We start from the raw sequence: 22,019 nt of genomic DNA on the forward strand, positions 1-22,019 counted from the left end.
CACTGTTAAAAAAGCACAAAATTGCTTTTTTAACGGTTTTCGTTATTTACCACCAACTTGTAGTTGGTGGTAAATAACGAATCCTTAAATGTGAAAAGCACTCACTTGAGTGCTTTCTACATTAAGGATTCGGTAATTTACCGAATCGGTATTTAAGAATTCGGTAATTTACTGATTCCTTAAATTACCGATTCGGTAAATTACTGAATCCTTAAATCAGGCCCCTACATCTGAAAAGCCTAATACCAGTTGGTAACGGCCGAAATTCTGTAATTTCGGCTGTTACCGACCGGTATTAGGCTTCCTACATCTGGCCCTTAGTCATCTGGTCCAAGAGGGCAAGAGCGGTTTAGGACCTGAGATTTTGTAAGGTGACTTTGAACCGCAATACCTCTTTAAATAGCAGCAGCGTGTCTAGTAGAGATGGCAAGGACGCCATAGGGTCCACTAGAGAGAGAATGACATCATCAGCATACAAGCTTATGGTATGAGTGTCAGAGCCAAAATGGATGCTGGAGATCTGCACGCTGTCTCTAATTTGCTGAGCCATCAGCTCCATGTAGAGCACAAAAAGGAGCGGGGAGAGAGGGCACCCCTTACGAGTACTACGCGCTTTCAAGAACATAGTGGATGACATTCCATTGACCCGGACGGAGGCTCTGGGATGCTTATGATACAGCAGATACATTTGATGAATGTGTCCCCGAAACCAAAGTGGCGGAGAGTTCCAATTATGTGGGGCCAATGGATGCAGTCAAACGCATTCCCCACATCGATGGAGAGAAAAAGCGTCTCTTTCCAGGATCGCCGAATGATATCAAGTAGATGCAGCAGCCTTTTAGTATTGTCCCCGCTTTGTCTTGTGGGGATAAAGCCGGATTGGTAGGGATCTACCAGCCTTTGGATAATCGGGTAAAGACAGGCAGTCAGGATTCCAGCAAAATCTCGCCTAAATCTTTGGTGTCTTCAAATAGTTGTTCTCCCAAATGAGGACAACCTTCTGACAGTTTAGTGTCCAGCTAGTGAGTTTCTTTTGACCAGGGGATGAGTAAAGAACTCAAATACGATGGAGTATGTGGATGACTTCTCCTTGGATTTACAGCCTCTCTGGTGCAGGCCACCTCTTCATCAGTATCAACAGCTGATGTGATCAGTCTTGCTACCCTTGGCTGGGTCTTATCTGCAACCTTTTTGGGTTGAAAAGTGTTCAGGCATCTTGCTTCAGAAAGGTGGAAGTACACTTTTTGTCCTGTTGGAAGATTACCAGGGTTAACAACAGCAGAATCTCCAAATTGTTTTAAAAATGTAAATGTAAGTAATTATAGTTCTCGTTGCTAGGTGTACTGGGTCTGTGGTCTCGTGAGAGGTAACACTAACTTAAAACAAGTTGAGTTGGGTTGAGTATGATCAACCCCTAAAGAATTTGAGTGTGATCGTAGGGCACACTTAGGAGGCCATTTCTGTGAATATAAAGGTAAGTATTTACATCTTATGTGGCCCACAACAGTGTTGCTAATCTACGGACTATTTTCTGAGGCTGCAGAATTGACATGCCCATAATTTACTGGTAGTCCACAGTCTAGTTGTCACAGTTGCAGACTGCATTTTGGGTGTATGGGGTCTGTGACCTAGTCGTCACACCTGCAATCTGCTGGTGTAATTTTATGTGCATCCAATCCATGGCCACGGAAAATAGCAAGTGGACTATTGTACATGGACCCATTTTATTTTTATTTTTTTATTATTTGTTGTAGCTCATTGAGGGTTCCCCTCCAAAGCATGGGGTCAGGGTATGCTCATTCTGTCCCATTAAATGGCCTTTTGTTTTTACTTTGGGACATGGGAATCAAGTTCTGTGCCTTATATCGTGGCTATTAGAGTAATTTTACTTTGCAGCCAGCCATTTGGTGCAGTCCAATCAGTAACCTCGCTTTTTTGTCAGGAGATCTAAAATGGTCAATCAATCATGATTTGTAAAGTGCAGCTATTCACCCTTGGGGGTTTTCAGGCACCGAGAGCACTGCTGATTGTGAGGGTTCAGTTGAACAGACAGGTATTGAGTTCTTTCATGAATTCCGGGAGCGAGGGTGAGGTCTGGAGGTGAAGTGGGAGGTCGTTCCAGGACTTCGCGGCGAAGTAGGACAAGGAGTGTCCTCCACTGTTGATGCTGCGGGTGTTTGAGCAAAGAAGAGGAAGGTGAAGCCCAGGTGTCTGGAGGATGGTGAAAGTTCAGTCGGTGGTTGATGTAGGCTAGACCTTAGTTGTGTAGGGCCTTGAAGGTGTGGATCAACAACTTAAACTGACATCTCTTCTTAATGGAGGACCAGTAGAGCTTCCTTCTTGAGGTATGGGGTGATGTGGGTGTGCCTTGAGAGGTCTAGGATGAGTTGAGCTACTGAAGTATGTATGTTCGTCAGTCTCTTGAGAATGTGATTCCTACAAAGTGTGTTGCCATAGTCTAGTTGGCTGATGACAACGGCTTGGGTGACGGTTTGTCTGGTGGGGAGCCACTTAAAGATCTTACAGAGCATGCGAAGGTTGAGGAAGCCGGCGAGACTGCATTGATTTGTCTTTTCATGGTTTGCTTACTGTCCAAGTTGATGCAGAGGTTGTGGGCCTGGTTGGTCTGGGTGGGGGTCTTAGCTTGGGAAGCCACCAGGAGTCGTTCCACGGGGAGGTGTTATTCCTGAAGATCAGTACTTCTGTTTTGTCTTTGTAGAGCTGTAGGCAGTTGTCTTTCATCCAGTCAGAGACGCTCATCATACACCTGCAGAAGTTGGTCAGCATGGCTGAGGGGGCCTTATGATAGAGAGAGGATGAGCAGGAAAAAAGGCAGAAAACGCTTTTAACCAATGACAGACCTTTATGTTTCGCATTTGTGACTTGTGGACAGCCACAGAGTTAGTATTTGAAACTTCGGGGACTAAATTTGTTAATACATATTTACATGTTAACACTTTCAAGCCTACTTGGCACCTTCTTCTAGCTCATAATTAAGAAAACATGTGTGCTGAGGAAAGGGAAAAACTCTATAAGGCACAACCCTGCAGAGATGCTACATTAGCTCCATCACAACTAACCAAATTAAACCTACATCTTATTCTTTAAATACCTGTTGCATAGAGAACTCAAGACCCAGGCCAAATATCTGCTGCTGCCTTCCCATTTGTGATGGCCCTGTACAAAGGAACCTACATATACTATGCAAAGAAAAATAGATACATGGAGATATTTTTGGGAGGTTTTCACCAACATGTTTGATACTGTCAATGCATATCAGTAAATGAAAGCAAGCACTGCAGTTAGCGTAATCTCTCCTAAAGAATTAAGGCATGTTATTTATTGCCTCCGGCAATTTATATATCAGTAGAAATATTTACGCCAAAAACTATGACAACATTTTCTAAATCTGTTTTATGAGATACTGCAGTGCTTGGTATTGAACACAATGGGGTACACACTGACGTTCATAAAAGCAGAGGCACAGCTGTTGCTCAACACTTTAATCGACCATACTTCATATGTTGGCGTTTCAACCCTCTTGTCAAAAATAAAACAGAGTCTTTCACTACACAGGCAACAGTTCACTGGTCTATGTGTCACCTCTTATAATTGTGGTTAGAACAGAAGCTATGAATGAATGAATGATGGGATTTGTGTAGCGCACAGCTACTGCTAGAGTGTTCCAGCGCTAGGCATAGAGCCGGCGGAGGAATGTAACACCATAGTCTTTAAACATGTAGGTTTTCAATTGTTTGCAGAAGAGCGTTTTGTCAGAAATACATCTGAGGGGCTATGGGAGCTCATTGCTGGGTTTGGCTGCCAAAACAGAGCAGATCGAGCTGCCCCATTTCTTTCATCTGGTAAAGGGAGCTGTCAGCAATTGAGCTGATTGTGACCTCAAGGATCTTTTAGGGCAGTTGGGGAGGGATTTCTGGGGTGAAGAGGGGACAGGGAGACAGACGAGTGAGAGGAGAGCGAGAGATGGGAGGGACAGGGAGACTGAAGAGTGTGAGGAGAGCGAGAGACAGCCATCTGAGAAGAAGGATAGAAATGGACTGTCAGGGGAATTTGAGTGGTTGCAAAGGGCATGGTAGGAATCATGGGAAAAGTTCCTAGAAAAAAGAAGCTTGAACAAGACTGAGTAAGGGCAAGGAAGAAGGATAAAGGGGATTTATCAACAGAGGAGACAACAATGGGTGAGGAATGGACGACAGATATGGGGGCCAGTAAGGAGGAAGTTAAGATGTCCTATTTTAGTGAAAGAGTAAATGTTTAAAGTGCTGCATAGGGTGACTAGGGGCCTTTCTTGGAGAAAAGAAGGTTCCAAGCAGAAGTTGGCCATGACCACAGGCTCCCAGTATATATTGTAAGTAGTACCTGAATGAAACGCAGTTTTTTTTAATTTAAGTGTTAAGAATAGCTACCATCAGTTTTAGTGGGTTTGGGTAGGTTCCACTATTATGAAAAGTTACTTAGAAACAGCATGAATTCTACACGAAAGAATGATTGACATAATGTAACATTTATATGACAAATGTTTATGGTGTAAATATGATGAAATGTTACCAATAAAAACAAGTTTGAAGAGGCTTGGCTATGCAAGCCAGCATGGCGGACGTGTGCTAGCCGAACTCCATCCAGCCCGCATAAAATCCTGCACTTATCCTGAATTTTCTGACCCCTGGGGGATCCGTGAGGAGACGCTGTAGCTCCGACACACCTACGGAGCCACCCGGTGTGATTTTGTAGTGCCGGGTGTGACTGGAGCTGGTGCGATCGTGCCTGAGTGGAGAGGGGCGTAGGGCCGACGGAGGAGCCAGGGATTGTAGTAAACGGCACTCCGAGGGGCATTCACATCCTGGACCTGCCCACTGGTAGTGGCGGACCCGAAGCAATTTTGGGACATCGGGTGGCAGAGACCATGACTGGTGGACGGTTCCCCTGGCTCGGCTGAGCAGCTTGTGAGAGATCGCCTAAAGGAGCGCGGAAGTCAGCCCGTACTGCGTGGGTGACCGGAGACGGGGGCGGCAGGAGCCGCGATCAGGACTTGAGCCGCAGGCTGCCTGGCTGTGAGTGTCTCCGCGTCGGGGGAGATCAGTAGACGCTTGGTGAAGCGGCTTCCTCCCCTGCGAGGAGCTGAGGCCGGGGATCGGCGACACTGTCGGGCCGCGGGGCGAAGATACGTGAAGCTACGTGAACGACCATCTTCTGGATTTTACCTTCCATCTTTACTGGTGGCCGTCCGGACTCTGGCCCAGATTATACCTGGCTTTGGGTGTCACGTGGCAGGAGAGGCCGGCAGACACTCGGGCTGCACTGCATGGCGGCATCCTCCCCTGCACGGAGCTGAGGCAGGGGACAGGGCTACTGGCGCCGCCATTTGATCGATCACTCACCCCTTTTCCCCACTCTCCCCCCCTCCCGGAGGGCATTATTGTCAGCGGCCACCCGTACACTTGCCAACAAGTAGAAGTGAGGGATGTAATGATGCGGGGGCGCTAGGCCCGCATGCTGGATAAATTGATGGACACAGGACACAGTAGTGGGGTTGTTAAACTGCCCATGAGCACGTGCGCTCAGCCCCTTTTATTTGCAGGGTCATCTGACTGATGACGCCTGTGGTGGGTGGGTGTTCAGTGTGTGATAACATGCTGGAACACTAGAATGCTGACTCTACGTCATTACAAGGGACAGCTCGAACTCCACTGGTGGCATTGGAGGCTGGGCGACGAACTGCTGCTCCGCGGCTCGGTGGGGCCAGAGACACGTTCAGAAGTCGGCCGCGGCGATTGGCCGGGCCACAGAGGTGACGGTGCGCATTGGTAGGCCGGTGCTGCGCTCTGCATTCGCATCCCATAGCTGTTGAGGCATGCATTGGGGGTGCTTGGACGACTTGCTGGGGCGCACACTCCCCCATTCCCAGAGCTGTGGTAGGGGAATCGGCTGCGCTGCCGGGCCGCGAGGTGGACGGTCCAATAGACTTGGAGACAGCTCTTCTTGCCCTACCCTGCGAAGGAGAAGGGTAGACACCCAGGGACACCTCCCCAAAGACGCACATAGTGGAGGCTGATCGGTCCTGCGGTGGAGATACCCCGCCTGTGGCTTTGAGGTGTGATCGGACGGGCGGCTGATCGGACCGCTTGTAGACTGACCCGCAGGGATCACTGACTCTGCATCTGGCCCGGCTCGTCCTAAACCTGTGGGAGGACCTCGGAGGGCAATAATGACAAGGGATAAGGGTGGTAGTGGATCGACTAAACATGGGCCCATAGATAAATTCACGGGCCCGAGAGTGGCGGCAAGGGCGGCAGGGGGGCCAGTCGGAAGCCGTGCCTGACAACGCAGCGCTCATGGCGGCCATCACTCAGTCTAGAGATATGGTAGATGCCAAGATTGGAGACGTGGGGTCCGATGTTATGCTTCTGCAGCAGGACCTGCGCAATGCAGTGTTCCGCATCACCGAAGCTGAGACCCGTGTTTCGGGAGTAGAAGACGACGTCGCATTCCTGAAGCAGAGATGGCCACCATGGAGACAGTGCAGAAGAACCTGGTGTTTCGGGTCGAGGATGCAAAAGGGATGGCACGGCGCAGTAACCTTCGCTTTGTCGGCTTTCCGTAGGGCTGTGAAGAGGGCTACATGGAACGCTTTCTCACGTATTGGCTGGAAAGCTGGCTTCCTCCTGAGGCCCTGTCCCGGTGCTTTGTTGTGGAGCGGGCTCATAGAGCACTCTTGCAGAAGTCTCCACCTGGGGCGAAGCTCCTAAATTATCTGGACCGCAATGCCATCCTGAAACGGGCCAGAGCCAAAGAAACATTGCTATACCAAAATGCGCGCATACTAATCTTCCCGGACTACACAAGTCAAGTACAACAGCAGCGGCAGTCGTTCATGGCCGCGAAGGCCCGCCTGAGAGACCTTAACCTCCCGTAGGCCTTCCTGTTTGTGGCCCATCTGCGAGTGGTGTACTGCTCACGCACGCATTTCTTTGACACTCCGGAGGAGGTCTTCAAGTTGACAGACAAAACTGTGAGGGTGAGGGCACACACACCGCCTGGGCTGGAGTCGGACTCCGCAGGGAGCGGGACGGCCCGAACGGGTCCTCGGGGCCAACAACAGGAGCAACAGACGATCACGGTCCCGGCGGCTCTCTCTATCCTGCGGGGCCTCCTCTCTGGGGGGTTGCGGAGCTAATGATCTCGTAATTGCTGTGCTGGTTATGCTTAGGAGGAAGGCAACATGGGCTGGGTCTCTGCCAGATGAGCGCTGGTTGGGGGCAAGCCCGGTAGACATGGGCTGTAAGTTGGGGATCCATTGGTGGCAGCGGTCCTCGTCCCCCTGTTGGGGATCTGGAACTAGCCCTACCGCCACAGATACTACAGCGTTTTCGAGGTATGGGGTGGGGGGTTTGTTGAGGGGGGGGTTTGTAAGGTTGCGAGCCACACTTCCGCTAGGAGACCGAGGTACTACCATCACATAATGCCACGACATATGGTCTGCTGCACTAGACGATCTACCCCCTTAAGGCTAGCGTGCCCAATCGTGGTAAGGTGAGCCCAGGTGCTCTCCGCATCATAAGCTGGAATGTACGCGGGGCTTTGGACAAAATCAAAGATGGGGCTATACTGCACCAGGCAAAGAGGGCCAGGGCGGATGTCCTAATGCTACAGGAGACCCACCTCATGGGCACGAAAGCCCTTTGTTTGCAGGGCTATGGGTTTCAGCAGGTATTCCATGCTGGATTTACGAGGGGCTCCAGGGGGATAGCGATTCTGGTGCACCGCAGGGCCCCCTATACTCATGCACAACAGTGGACCGACGCACAGAGACGATACGTGTTTATCCGGGGCAAGATTGGGGAGGATCCCTTGGTATTGGGCTGCGTCTATGCCCCTCCTCCCTTACAGTGGACACTCATTGAGCGGTTACTTACCCTATGGGCCGACATACCCGAGGGGTTGTCCTTGGTAGGCGGGGACAAGAACGACGTTATGGACTTGGTCAGGGATAGAAACAGGACTGGGGGGGCCCTGGGAGTGGACACCCCACGAAACTATGCTTGCTGGTGACAGACCTTCACTGGATTGACGTGTGGCGGCGTATGCATGGCGATAGCCGGGAATACACTTACCTCTCGGCTGTTCATGAGTTCTTCTCTAGGCTGGATTATCTCTTTGTTCCCCGGGCAGCGGTTCATAGGGTGGCATCAGCGGAGATCCTGCCCCTCGGTCTTTCGGACCACTCCCCGGTGTCCCCAGAGCTTCATCTGGGTAGGAGTCGACAACGGTTTCGGTGGCGCCTCTCAGTGTGGCACCTACAGCAAGACGACTACGGAACACTCATGAGCGATGCAAGTCCACTTTGCGGGGGTGGACATGGTGTGCGGCAGCCCGCAGGAAGTGCAAGGAGGAACTGATTCAGGCGGAGGCAGACATAGAGGCACTGGAGCGCCACAGTCAGGAGGCAGGGGGGGGGTCAGTATGTATGCCAATTGCTTTTAGCTCAGCAATCCTGCGCTGCTCTCCTAATGGATGAAGATAGCCGGAGCTGGCTGGCGACGCGTAGCAGGATATGCCAATGGGGGGACAAGTTGGGTAGGATGCTTCACAGACTTTGACGGAGCACCCTCCACTCCCAGGCCCTCCTAGGCATCTTGGACCTAAAGGGTACACAGATTACGGATCCAACTGCAATAGGGTAGAGCTTTGCTACATACTTTGCGGATCTTTATGCCCCCCACGAATGTTTATCTGCGTCCACTGTAGATACATTTATAGGTGATCTACCGCCCAAAACGGTTTCGGATGAAGTGTGCAATCAGCTGGAAGCGCCTCTGACGGTCAAGGAGCTGGGTAAGGCCCTTAGTGAACATAACACTGGTAAAGCACTGGGACCCAACGGATTCCTGAGGAAATTTTTCCGACACTATAAACTACAATTGGCCCCATACTATAGGGCGGTGGTGGAGGAGGTCAGGGAAAAGGGTTTGCTCCCCCTGGACTGGAGACATGCGTAAGTGGTGGTGTTTCACAAGCCTGGGCGGCCCCCGGAACAACATGCATAATGCCGCCCCATCTCTCTCTTGAATGTGGTGGCCAAACTCCTGGCCAAAGCACTGGCCAACCGCCTCTTGCCCCACATCTCGGCGCTTGTCCACCCTGACCAGGCTGGGTTCATGCCCCAAAGGGCTATCAGGCACAACATACGGCGAGCCCAAGTGGCGGTGGAGGCTATCTGGCAGGCCGGGGAATCGGCGGTGTTGCTCTTAGCAGATACGGACAGGGCGTTCGATTCCCTGAGTTGGGTATATTTATTTGCATTGTTGCACAGACTTAATTTGGGCCCACGCTTCCTCTCCTATCTGCGACTTCTTTACACGGACCTGAGGGCGTCGGTGCAAGTGGTGGGGGCGGTGTCTTCACCCTTCACTATAAGTTGTGGCACGCGACAGGGGTGCCCTAGCGATGGAGCAGTTGGCGGCGTGGGTGCGTATTGATGCACAGGTCCGGGGATTTGAATGGGCACTGTCCGACAGGATAGCACATTACGCGGACGATGTCCTCTATTTCCTCACAGCGGTGGATAGGACAGAGCCGCAGCTCCTGCGGATCATACAGATATTTGGGGAGTTCTCGGGTCTATATATGAACCCCTGCAAGTCCACGCTCTGGGCCCTTGGGGATCGGACGAGGTTTGGCACATGAGCATCCTCGGTCCAGTTGGCGGCGGGAGGCCTGAAATATTTGGGGGGTTTATGTCGGAGGTACCGGCCACTGCCTGCGAGAGGAACCTGGTCTCCGTATGGGAGCATATTTGGACTGATATCAAGTCATGGTCGCTCATGCCCTTGACATTACATGGCAGATCGGCAATATTCAAGATGGTGGCGCTTCCTCGGCTGTTCTATCAGCTTCAGAACCACCCGTACCCGATCCAGCCCAGATGGTTCTGGTTGGTTAACCCTGTGCTTGGGCAGTTTCTATGGAAGGGGGGGTAAGGTGCGCGTCGCCCTGCGGACGTGCTTTTATTCTCTTACTGTGGAGGACTGGCGACCCAAGACTTACTCTCGTACTACCAAGCCTCGCACCTACTGGTTCTTAATGAGTGGTGCTATGGTGACAGGGGAGATCCAGCATATGCGCTGGAGCGGCGGCTGATGGGGTCGCATACGCTCCACACAATTCTTTATTCGGCGCCACTGCGAAGGGCATTGCATCTGTCACACGGTGTGATATTTCTGGTTTGGAGGCAGGCGCTACGACGCATGGGGTGGTGGAACACTCTGACTCGATAGACTCCTCTATGGCACTATGGACGTTTGCCCCAATTGGCTGCCCTGCAGGGCTTCCGGGGATGGGATGATATCGGGGTTTCGACTCTGGTAGATGTTATGAGGGGCACAGCACTCAAGCCTTTCCAAGATCTGCGGAGGAAATTTTTCATGCCACAGACACAATTCTAACGATATTTGCAACTTTGTTATGCACTATTCCCTAGCCTGGAAGGGCTGGAGTCTCTGCCGGACTTCAGCCCGTTGAAAGCAAAGGTGTTTATGGGCGACCTGGAGACGGAGAAAATCTTGCGGATATACCAATCACTCGTTACACATAGCTCCACCATGCTTCAGAAGCTTCGGGGGGACTGGGAAGAAGATGTGGGCGAGTTGTAGGAGGAGGATTGGAGGGAGGCCCTGGCAGCGCCGCGAGGAGAAGCCATAGCGATACGTCTTCGTCTTATCCAATTTAAGTACCTGCACAGGGTCTACTTTACCTGATATCGACTGTGGTGGGCGGGGTTGATTGCCTCCCCGGAGTGTATTCAGTTTGGACGGGAGGAGGGCACGTTCATTCACACTGTCTGGCAGTGCCTTTCCCTTGATCGTTTTTGGAGAGGAGTATTTTGCTGTCTCTCGGAGGTTCTGGGGTGGGAGCTCCCCCGTACACAGCGATTAGCCCTGCTGCACGTGATGGTGGGAATAGGGGGTAACATATACAAGCGACATCTCATGCAGCTGGGCTTCACGTTAGCAAAGCGTGATATTGCCACGCACACAATTCAGCGAAGACATCGCTGACTTCATCAGCCCACACGGCCTCCCCTCCACCGCCTACATCCTCCTCGGGGACCTCAACTTCCACCTGGAGAACAACAACGACCGCAACACCACCACCCTGCTGGACAACCTCGCCAACCTCGGACTCAAGCAACTGGTGACCACCCCCACCCACTACGCCGGACACACACTCGACCCGGTCTTCTCTTCCAGCAAGGACATCGCCTTCAGCCACGCCACGGGACTCCAATGGACGGACCACAGCTGCGTCCACTTCAGCTTCAGAAGGACCACGTTCCACCATCACCAGCAACAGGTTCCACGCAGAAGCTGGAACAAGATCACTGCAGACCAGCTCGCTACCTCCCTGAGCAAGAACCCTCCCACCAGCACAACGAACCCCAGCCAAGCGGCCACCAACCTCACGAAATGGATCAGCGACTGCGCAGACGACCTCGCCCCTCTGAAGACCCCACCGAGCAGACCCCGCAGCAAGAAAGCCCCATGGTTTAACGACGAACTCAAGAGCTCCAAGAAGAACTGCAGAGCACTCGAGAAAACCTGGCGCAGAGACCCAACACCGGACAACATGACTGCCCTCAAGCTCGCCACCCGAAAACACCACCAACTGATCCACGCCACCAAGAAAACCGCATTTAAGGAACGACTGGACAACAACGCACACAACAGCAAGGAACTCTTCAACATCGTGAAAGAGCTCTCCAACCCCAACGCCGGAAACAACGACATCACCCCTTCGCAAGACCTCTGCAACTCCCTCGCCTCCTACTTCCACAACAAGATCACGGACATACACAACAGCTTCAGCACCCAACCGTCGCACGCCACAACCGAACCACCGCCCCCCACCACCACCCTCCGCGCCTGGACACCGAAGACACCATCCGCACGATGAACTCCATCCACTCCGGATCTCGCGACAGACCCCTGCCCTCACCAAGTCTTCAACAAGGCCGACGCTGTCATCGCACCCCACCTGCGGGACATCATCAACACCTCCTTCGACACCGCCACTTTCCCGGAGAGCAGGAAGCACGCCGAACTCAGCGCTCTACTTAAGAAACCATCAGCCGACCCTACCGACATCAAGAACTACCGCCCCATCTCGCTGCTCCCGTTTCCGGCAAAAGTCATCGAGAAGACCGTCAACAAGCAACTGGCCGCCTTCCTCGAGACGAACGGATCCCTCGACCTCTCGCAGTCTGGCTTCCGGGCCAACCACAGCACCGAGACCGCCCTGATCGCAGCTACAGATGACATCCGAGCCCTGCTCGACAACGGAGAAACAGCGGCCCTCATCCTCCTGGACCTCTCCGCGGCCTTCGACACTGTATGCCACCGTACCCTAGTACAGCGCCTCAGCAACGTCGGAATCCAGGAGAAGGCACTGGAGTGGATCATCTCCTTCCTCGCCGGAAGGACACAGAGAGGTCCGCCTCCCCCCGTTCAGATCGGAGGCCACCGAAGTCATCTGCGGCGTTCCTCAAGGCTCCTCGCTCAGCCCAACACTCTTCAACGTCTACAACGTCTACATGAGCCCCCTCGCAACCATCGCACGCCAGCACAACCTCAACATCATCTCCTACGCCGACGACACCCAGCTGATCCTCTCCCTCACCAACAACCCCGCCACCCCCAGAGCCAACCTGCACGAAGGGATGACAGCCGCCTGAAACTGAACTCGGACAAGACGGAAGTCCTCATCCTGGGATCATCACCCTCCCCCTGGGACGACTCCTGGTGGCCCCCCGCCCTGGGCAGCGCACCCAAACCCACAGACCACGCACGTAACCTGGGCTTCATCCTGGACTCCTCCCTCTCCATGACCAGACAAGTCAACGCCGTCTCCTCATCGTGCTTCAACATCCTGCGCATGCTGCGTAAGATCTTCCGATGAATCCCCACAGAGACCAGGAAGACGGTCACCCAGGCCCTCGTCACCAGCCGTCTGGACTACGGCAACTCCCTCTACGCCGGAACCACCGCCAAACTCCAGAAGAGACTCCAGCGGATCCAGAACACCTCAGCACGACTCATCCTGGACATCCCCCGCCGCAGCCACATCTCCGGACACCTGAGAGACCTGCACTGGCTCCCGGTCAACAAGAGAATCACCTTCCGGCTCCTCACCCACGCACACAAAGCCCTACACAACCAAGGCCCAGGATACCTCAACAGCCGCCTCAACTTCCACGCTCCCAAACGCCAGCTTCGATCGACCAGCCACGCCCTCGCCGCCGTCCCCCGCATCCGAAGAGCCACCACAGGAGGAAGGTCCTTCTCCTACCTGGCCGCCAAGACTTGGAACTCCCTTCCGTCCCACCTCCGCCGGACCCAAGACCACCTCGCCTTCAGGAAGCAGCTCAAGACCTGGCTGTTCGAGCAGTAGCGGACCCCCTCCCCCCAGCGCCTTGAGACCCTCCGGGTGAGTAGTGCGCTATATAAATGCTTTGATTGATTGATTGCTAGGGAATGGAAGGCGCCACGGGCCCCCTCAGTGGCGGCATGGAAGAACAGCCTGGACTTTTGTATGGGGCTGGAACAGCATATTTTTGTTGCATGGGGATGCCCACGCAAACATTACAAGATATGGAAAAGGTGGGTGGATTACCGGGGCCTGTGGCTGGAGCCCCCAGCAGAAGTGGAGGTGCCAGAATTGGGATAATTCTATGTACATGGGGGGACTGGGGAGGTGTTGGTCTGAGATGGGGGACCGGGGCGGGGGGTGTACTCTCTCGCTGAAATTGCCTTTTCCATATGCAGGTTGTGGACAGGACTATGCGGATGTGGTGCGACCCTGGGGGGAGTGGTGGAGTTGGGGGGGGGGTTGTGTATTGGTTGGTGTGCATTTGTTATTCTATATATGAAAGTCGATTGGCTTTAGTGTGTTTGGTCCTATCTGGCTTGATTCTTCAGGAGCCTCTGGTGTGCAGAGCACTGCAATAAATATGCAATTTGACAAAATAAAATATGTTTAAAAAAAAACAAGTTTGAAAAAAAGCAAGAAAAAAAAGCATGAATTCTAAGAAGCTATGGTGGAGCTAGGTGCCAAAGAGGCCCATTCCGGCTTTGCTTACTGTGAGTGGCCTGCTATTCCCACTGTGAGAAGTTGGCCTGGTATATGATGTTCACTATTCTAGTGAGCACCTTGCACCAGTCCAAACAACCCTTATGGTGATGGTTGTATAGTCAACCTTATAGACCAGCTATCCTAGTGGTAGCATGGACAAAAGCAGTCTTAGGCTAAACTCAAGAGGGCATGTGAAGCCAGCTGTTTTACCATATGCAACCCCCTTAATACCAAGTGAAAGGACACCACACAGGTTATATATCAAAATATATATGTATTTACTTCTAACACAATCCTCTGAACTCTTTATGAGGTCAGAGGCACCAGCAAAATACAAGATACTTAATTAAAATACAATAAGTTGCACAAAATACAGTAATACCCTTGGGGCACTTCGAACCATATACTAAAATAGTGGTATAAGAACCACGTCACAAAGGAAAGGCCTAGGGCCTGGAGAATCGATGGGGCTACACGGCACTACCAATGGATAGAGGGAAGGAGGCCCACGGGATGCGCGTGCAGTGTCCTTACACGCACGCGAGTTACCATAGAGTTAGAATGGGAACGAAAGAATTGGAAACTAGTTCTTTTAGGACACTTCCGGATGGACTAGGGAAAAGCTACTTGAAACTAGGACACTAGGATAGTCAATACCCACAGGAGTACCGAAATACTCGTGTTACCTCACCCACAGGAAGCGGGTGCATAGGTGTCAAAGTGTGTCGGGTTTCGTCGCTGATTCCTATGGAGCCTTGGAGAAAGATGCTGCAGGCGACCAGGAGAGAAGTGTCCGGGTGGATCCAAGGGCGGATCGAGGATGAAGAGTACCTGAAAGCAGAGGGGACAGAGTCTGGGTCACTAGCCAGTGACCAGGATGGAACCAGGAAGGAACCAGGCGATGTCGCAAAGCAATCAGGAGCTGTCGTGAAGCTTGTCTCTGCAGCCACGTGGACCAGGAGGTGTCGACGACTACCAGGAGCTGGATACGGACTGTCCCACGAAAGATCTCGCTGTCGGCGATCTCGGCTTCCGGATTGGAGTCAACAAAACCCACGCAGAAAAGGAAGATAGCTTCTTAATCAGACCAGCAAGGTCTGATGGGCTGCTCCTTTTCAGGGGAGCAAGGGCCAGTCTGGAGCAACCAGACCAGCGTTGTAAATAGAAGGTTTCGTCGTCACAGAGGCCACTAGCCAATGGGCAAGTGACCCGACAGACGCGTCGACCGGGAAAATGCAGAAGGGCCCCACGCAGAACTCGTGGAGTGTGGAGGGCTGATCTTCGGTGCAGTTGGTGCTCGGGGCTGGGGTTTCTCAATCCCCAATGCACAACTTCAAGGGTGCCTCAGAAGTTGCACGGAAAGCAATTTGCTGGCTTTCCAAGATGGCCTGTCCCACGTCTCTCGTCGCCTCCACGGGTCTCAGCTCTGCTGTGACTGGGGATCGGGCTATTGGATATCTGGAAGTCCGGGTCTTGTCAGGCTCTGTGCTCGGGTTCCGGCAGGAGCGTCGACAAAGCAAACCGTTGATCGCTTGATGGTGCCTGCTTGTGCAAGGTGGTCACTCCTTGACCTCAAAGGAGATTTTTCAGTCTTCTACGTCGAGTAGGATGTCGAAGGTCCAGAGTTTCGTATCAGAGTTTCAGTCAGGATAAATCTAAAGTCTTGGGACTCATCTCCTACCTATATACCAAATTTAGGGGCTGGATTACCTGCTAGGTCCCTCCTATGGAGAAGCGTGGCTCAATGGTTAGAGCGGCAGACCCTGATGCAGAGGTCGGGCCCGGGACCAGGGTTCAATTCCCGCCTCGGCGGCTCTTGGACTCAATTTCCCCAGACCTGATAATTCTCGCCTCGGTGCCTAGTCTAATCATGGGTCCCACTCTGTGACTCAGGGCAATAGCTTGCTTAATCTCCACAACGGCCCCAGCAGCGCTTGGATGCCTGGCTTCACCTTGGGGGTGCAGAAGTGGACATTTCACAGGAAAGCCAGGATGGGTTCCACAGCGGTATGAATACAGCACTACGAGACCTCTGGGTAGAAGTGCGCTATATAAATACAAACACATTTACATTTACATGGGTGGGACCCAGGAAGGGGGTGGTTACACCACTTTCCTTTTGTCCAGTTTCGCGCCAGGGCTGGGGCTGGAGTGCCCCAGCACCGGTTTGAACTGGACTATTCATGGGACACCTTGTGTGCCCCAGGCAGTGTCTCATTTCATTCAGCCCTCCCTGCCCCAATACACTATAGCCTGTCTGGGGTGGTGCTAGCACCTCCCAAGACAGGAAACTTATTGTCCAAGCCTCCCTCGCTGGAAGGACTCCCAGCAGCAGGAGGTCAGACTTGTGTCTGTGGCAGCAGCATCCATTTTGTGATGCTGAGGCTCTGGTTAACTTTAACCGGGATTAGTGGAAGTAACATGTCTTCTCCCTCTAGAAGGGTGGAATGCTACCCCCGTCGCCAGAATTGGCGAGGGGGTAGTATTCCAAAGCATATGACACCTCACACGACATGTTTTGATAAAGCCAAACCAAAGTTAGCATTTAACCGCGAGGTTCATAATGCACTTAAGAGTATATGGTATGGCAATATCCTAGAACAGCTATAAGGACATGGTTCCGAAAGCTGCAGACAGGCTCAGCTCATGCTAGAGCACCATCTCACATAAAACCAAGCACTCTGCCTCCAGGATTGTTAAAGCCTGCCATAGGAGTGACTTATAGGTGCGTATGTGTCCAGATATAAGGTTAGACATAGGTATACTATATCCAAGCAAGGGGTGATTACACAACCTTGCCCCAGCTGAGTGATCAGCCAGTTGTGTCAGTTTGGATGGCCAGCCAGCGGTGGCAAAAGACATGCTGCAGCCCCTGGTAGGCCTTGGGTGCACCTATGCCCTGGGTACCTATGGTACACTGTACAGGGACTCACAAGAGTGACCCAATATCCAATTCGGTATGTACCCAAGGTACATGGAGTCCATTTTACAGAGAGAGCAGATAGCCTGGGGCCCTAATTAGCAGGATCCCAGGCCAACTAAGTCGAAAACCAGCTAAACACAAGGCAAAAAATCTGGGGTAACCCTAGTCAGGTATCCACCTGCCTACACCCACTATCTACTTTTCCAGGCTGTAACACCCCACGCATGTGAGGGGAATCCAAGCAAACAGTGACTGGTGGGGGCGTGCTCCTAATTTTTCCTGGGGTTATGTTACTGATACCCTTACCATTCTTACTGTGTTTTAGGAGCTGTAGTCTCATGTTTGTGCCACAGTGCATCTTTAAACAGGTGCGGCTGGAGCAGATATGACTGTGTACAACATTACAGTGAATGCGCCGCTCTCAGGGCAGCCATGAACTCGAGGTCACCCTAGAAGCAGCACTTTCAGTGAAATATAGAGCGGCTGCTTTAATCAGCCGCTCTGTGCTTCACTGTGCAGACGGCGCCCGCCTGCACTTTAGAGAGTTGACAGACATCCCCTTATAGGCGGGTTCAGTGAGTGACTGCACCTGCTTGCAGGGAGAGATCTGGGGGGGCATGGGAACCTCATTGTCCCCTTTAGGGGGCTGCCCTCAGGGGCTGCACTGACAGTGTGCTAGCTTTACGTGGCGCACTGTCAGCGTGCCTCCTGATGGCTTCTTTGCCTTCGTGCCCACATCCATGATGCGGCGCTGGCGCAAAGGCAAAGAGATTCCCTCATTTGCATTATGAAAGAATGCCCTCTCAAGATAGCGCTGGCGCACATGTACCACCAGCTCTATCTCGAGAGGGTATTCCCTCATCATGCAAAGTATTACAGAAGGTGCCCCACAAGCATCTGTAGTACCTTCTGTAATACTAAAGTGTCCTGGGGGCACACAAAGCGGGCACACACACAGATTGGGCCCCCAGAGCTTGTCTGTAATACAATCCCAGGTCAGCATGTGGATCATTGCCTATATATCCTAATGACTTTTCATTGTTGGGCATTCAGCTTCAGAGATTGACCGATGTGGACAATGTCAATGGGTTGCTCCATGGCAAATGCAATTTTCAAATAGTTCAGCACCTTACTTGAATGGGTGGTGAAGGTGGTAGCTGGGTCAGAGCTGGTGTGGCGCTACTGCAATGACTTTTTAGTGGTAGGCAGAGCAGGCACAGATGAGTAGAGTAGGAGATTGATGAAGACGATTGAGGCAGTGGATAATTAACTAGCAAGGCACTTGGTCCTAGTAAAGATTGCTCAGCAACTTGCCTGATGTTTCTGAGAAATTAGCTCGATTCGGTGGCCATTGTGTCACTGTGGCAGGACCACAAACGGAGAAAATTGGATGGGATTACTACTGGACGTGGCAAGTAGAAAAAATGTGAAATGAGATCCATAGAGCAGGTTCTGGGTCAACTGAGCTTTGCTTGCATCTTGCTGACAGATGGCACCGATTCCGGCCCTGGCAAACTGGTGGTGGAGGGGCGGTGCAGCCGAGCTGTTTGCTCGAGCCGGTGTTGCCGATTTTGTTACAGGGGGCCGACATTGCAGGCCCCCAGTAACAAAAACAGCCCCCCAGAGGGCCAAAACCGCCCCCCACCGGAGAAACGGCCAGTGCCCGCTAGGGCCAGTCCGGCCCTGGCGCTATGAGTGTTATTGTGAAGCTCCATCGCAGGATATGGATTACAGGCAGCATGAGGGAGGGTGTGTCGACATTTCTGGAACAGTACAATGTATAGACAATGTGCTTGCAGTAATGTAACTAATGTAATGTAATGTAACCAATGCTTATAAAGTGCACTGCGACCCAGCGGGTATCCTGGCGCTGTGAAACGAAGAGCCTGTGACAAGGGAGAAATTAGCATTACGCTATGTTAGATTTGGGGGTCTCTAGTTGGCACAGGTAGGTACTTGTGACAAATAGGGACCCTTGCCTCTAGTCAGGGTAAGGGGGTACACTCCTAAAATGACCCCTGCTCACCCCCTTGGTAGCTAGGCACAAGTAGACAGGCTTATCTCAGAGGCAGTGTGTAAAACATTTGTGACCACATACAGTAACCCAGTGACAACACTACAGATGGACACCACACAGTTGTATATTAAAAATAAGTATTCTTACGATGCGTTGCGCTTCCACAACAAGTAATGTTGCAGCGATGGAAATGCGGCAAAGTTCAGGTGCAAAGAAATAAAGACATGAAGATCTTCCAAGATGCGGCACGCTTCTCTGATGATGCGAGAAGTCTCGGTTCGATGCGTCAACTGCAGCGGCGACATCCTTGTTCAGCGATGCGACGACAACAGCCTCGGCTGCGACACTCTTCTCCGATGTTGCGAGAAGCTTCCGAATTATGCGACAACTATAGCGGCGACATCCAGGTTGTGACGGCAGCAGCTCCGACGGGGGCGCGCTTCTCCATGGATGCGAGGTGCTTTTCTTGAAGCGGTGCAATACGTCAGCCACAGCGGCGACATCCACGTTGCGACGGCAGCAGTACCGACGGCGACACGCTTCTTCCTCGTTGCGAGATACTTTTCTCGATGCGGTGCAATACGACAGCTACAGCGGCGACACCCTCCTTCAGAGTTGCGACGGCAGCAGCAGTGATGGTGACACGCTTCCTCTTGGCTGCGAGGCGCTTCTCTCGATGCAGTGCAATACGACAGCTACAGCGCCGACATTCATGATGCGACGGCAGCAGCAGCGACAGTGACACGCTTCTTCCTCATTGAGTCGCGCTTCCTCCTTGCGACACGCAGTCCCTCAGAAGGCCCAAAAACAGCAGCAGGTACTTTAAAAGAACTCTGAGGAGCTGGGGGTTGAAGTCTTTTGTCTCTGAGACTTCAGCAGGAGGCAAGCTCTGTTCTAAGCCCTTGGAGATCCTTCACAAGTTGAAAGTAAAGCACACAAAGTTCTTTATCCTCTCTTTGGCAGTCAGGCAACCACTGCAGGCCAATCCCTTAAGCAGCACTTCAGCTTAAGAATAGTCTCTCCGCAGTTTCTTCAGGTTCCTCTCCTCAGCAGAGGTTTCTTCTTGTAGTCCAAAAGTGATTTAATTTCTTGGGATCACGGTCCCAATATTTATACCTCAAAATCCTTTGTCCTCTGAGGGCAGATGGGCCTTTGCCTAGTCCAAACCAGTTCTGGAGCACTTTGTTGACATGATTCCTTCTCTTCTTTTACAGTGCAGGGCAGAGACACCAGACACACCACAGGGGATGGAGCCAGCACTGTGGGGGGCAGGCACAGTCCTATTCAGGTCCCAGGTGCAATTCCTCCCTCCCATCTAGATGCAGATCTCTCTATTCACCACTGGGCGGACTCACCCTGTTTCCTGGAATCCCCCAGTACTGTCACTCAAACTCCAGACAAGGAATACACAACCTAGCAGTGGTAAAGGGCCCAGAGTCATAAAAGCAACGAAAACAGGTCAGACAAAATACAGGAGGATGGCAAAAAGTTCAGGGATGACCCTGCTAAAAGGGCCAAGTCCAACACACTCTAACAGTGACTTGGACATTTGAGATATTTTTTGACGCATCTCGGGCAGAATGAAGAATACAAAGAAGTGATGGATGGAATGCTTGAATTAATGTCAGCCACTGGTAATAACTCAAGTTACATCCCAATACATCGTTTTTATAATGCGAACATGCGGGGAGGCAAATTCTTTTTAACAGCATTTGGGGATGAATTGTACAAAGGTACCCATTCAGTATGGAATGGCAGGCATGAGATGGGGGGTACTATTGCCCACACAGTTGGATTGCAGGATAAATTGCTGAAGTTGATTGTGGTATACTTAGGTGAGAACGACTTGGTGCAATGTATACAGCTGGAATTGACTGAAATGATGGAAGAGGGATTTGGCATCAGTTAAGTGTCAAAGGAGCGAGTTGAAGGTGATCTGTACACAAGTTGCAGAGTAGTTTGGAGAAGGTCTTTGAAGTCGGCAGCAATTACCAGGGCTAGAAAGACAGTGAATACTGAGGTGAATAGGTATTGAAAAGCAAAGGGGTCTCGGGCAGTGTAACATGTGGACATTGTCTTTGTTTCCCTGGTCTTGTTTAGGTATGATGTGGTACTTTTGTCCTTGTTTAGGGAGCAGATTATGCTTTGAAGGGGTGATTGAAGTAGGGGGGCAGAAAATTGACCTTGGGGGGAGAAAGTAGGAAATGTGTTCTGGACTTTGTGCAGGCAGGACAGGCAAGAATGGGAAAGTGACCGGGGAGTGGCATAGGGAGATATTAGTCATAAGCCAATACCATTATTTGGGACAAGCTCTCAAAATTGTAGAAAGGAAGGGTGGGAGCCTTAGGGGTACCGATGAGTATTGTAAATTGAGAGGGCATTTTAGTTTGTGCGGCAAATCCTAAGCTTGCAATTGTGCGCTGATCTTGCTCTTGAATAAACAACATTTTCCAGATGCACAAAGCGCACATGTGGTTATATCCCATCTGTTAAGGTTCGCAGGTGGATGGGAGTGAACCGCCCTTTCCACCTGAGTTGATAGGGCATGGAGGTCCAATTGGGTGACGCAAGAGTGGTGTGGTGGATGAAAGGCTGCTGCTGTGATGTGATCGCGCCTATGAGGCTGTGGGATATCCTTTTCCTCTTACAATGATGACCCCCACTTTCAACCCTGGTGCACAGGCAGGGACTTATAGGAGCAGGATGAACATGAGAAAGTTTGTAGTGTTTGTTTCATTTTTGTTGTTGCAGATGGAGAAACTGTCAAATACTTAACGGAAGAGATTGTAGTGACAGGAAAGTGCAGGATGAGTTTGAGTAGCGGTATGAGAAAGTTGGAAAGGTGACAAGGAGATTGTATAAAGGAGAGAGGTGAGTTGGAAGCCATTAAAGTGTGTTGGGACACTCTAAAGACTTTGGAAAGAGTGTTGAGAG

At 51.7% G+C, this 22,019-nt stretch overlaps 1 protein-coding gene across 10 annotated transcripts in view; it reads left to right on the plus strand.

Moving 5' to 3' along the window:
• GFY (golgi associated olfactory signaling regulator) overlaps positions 1–22,019 on the plus strand; it is a 242,513-nt gene that overhangs the window by 90,177 nt on the left and 130,317 nt on the right. For 2 of the 10 annotated variants that reach the window (XM_078650975.1, XM_078650976.1), the window contains exon 2: positions 21,837–21,956. The exons of the other annotated variants lie outside the window; for them this stretch is intronic. The gene's annotated coding sequence lies outside the window, so the exon portion shown is untranslated. The remainder of the gene's footprint in view (positions 1–21,836; positions 21,957–22,019) is intronic. 10 annotated transcript variants of the gene reach the window in all.

This window comes from Lissotriton helveticus, chromosome 7 (genome assembly GCF_964261635.1).
Source record: "Lissotriton helveticus chromosome 7, aLisHel1.1, whole genome shotgun sequence".
In the NCBI taxonomy this organism is placed as follows: Eukaryota; Metazoa; Chordata; class Amphibia; order Caudata; family Salamandridae; genus Lissotriton; species Lissotriton helveticus.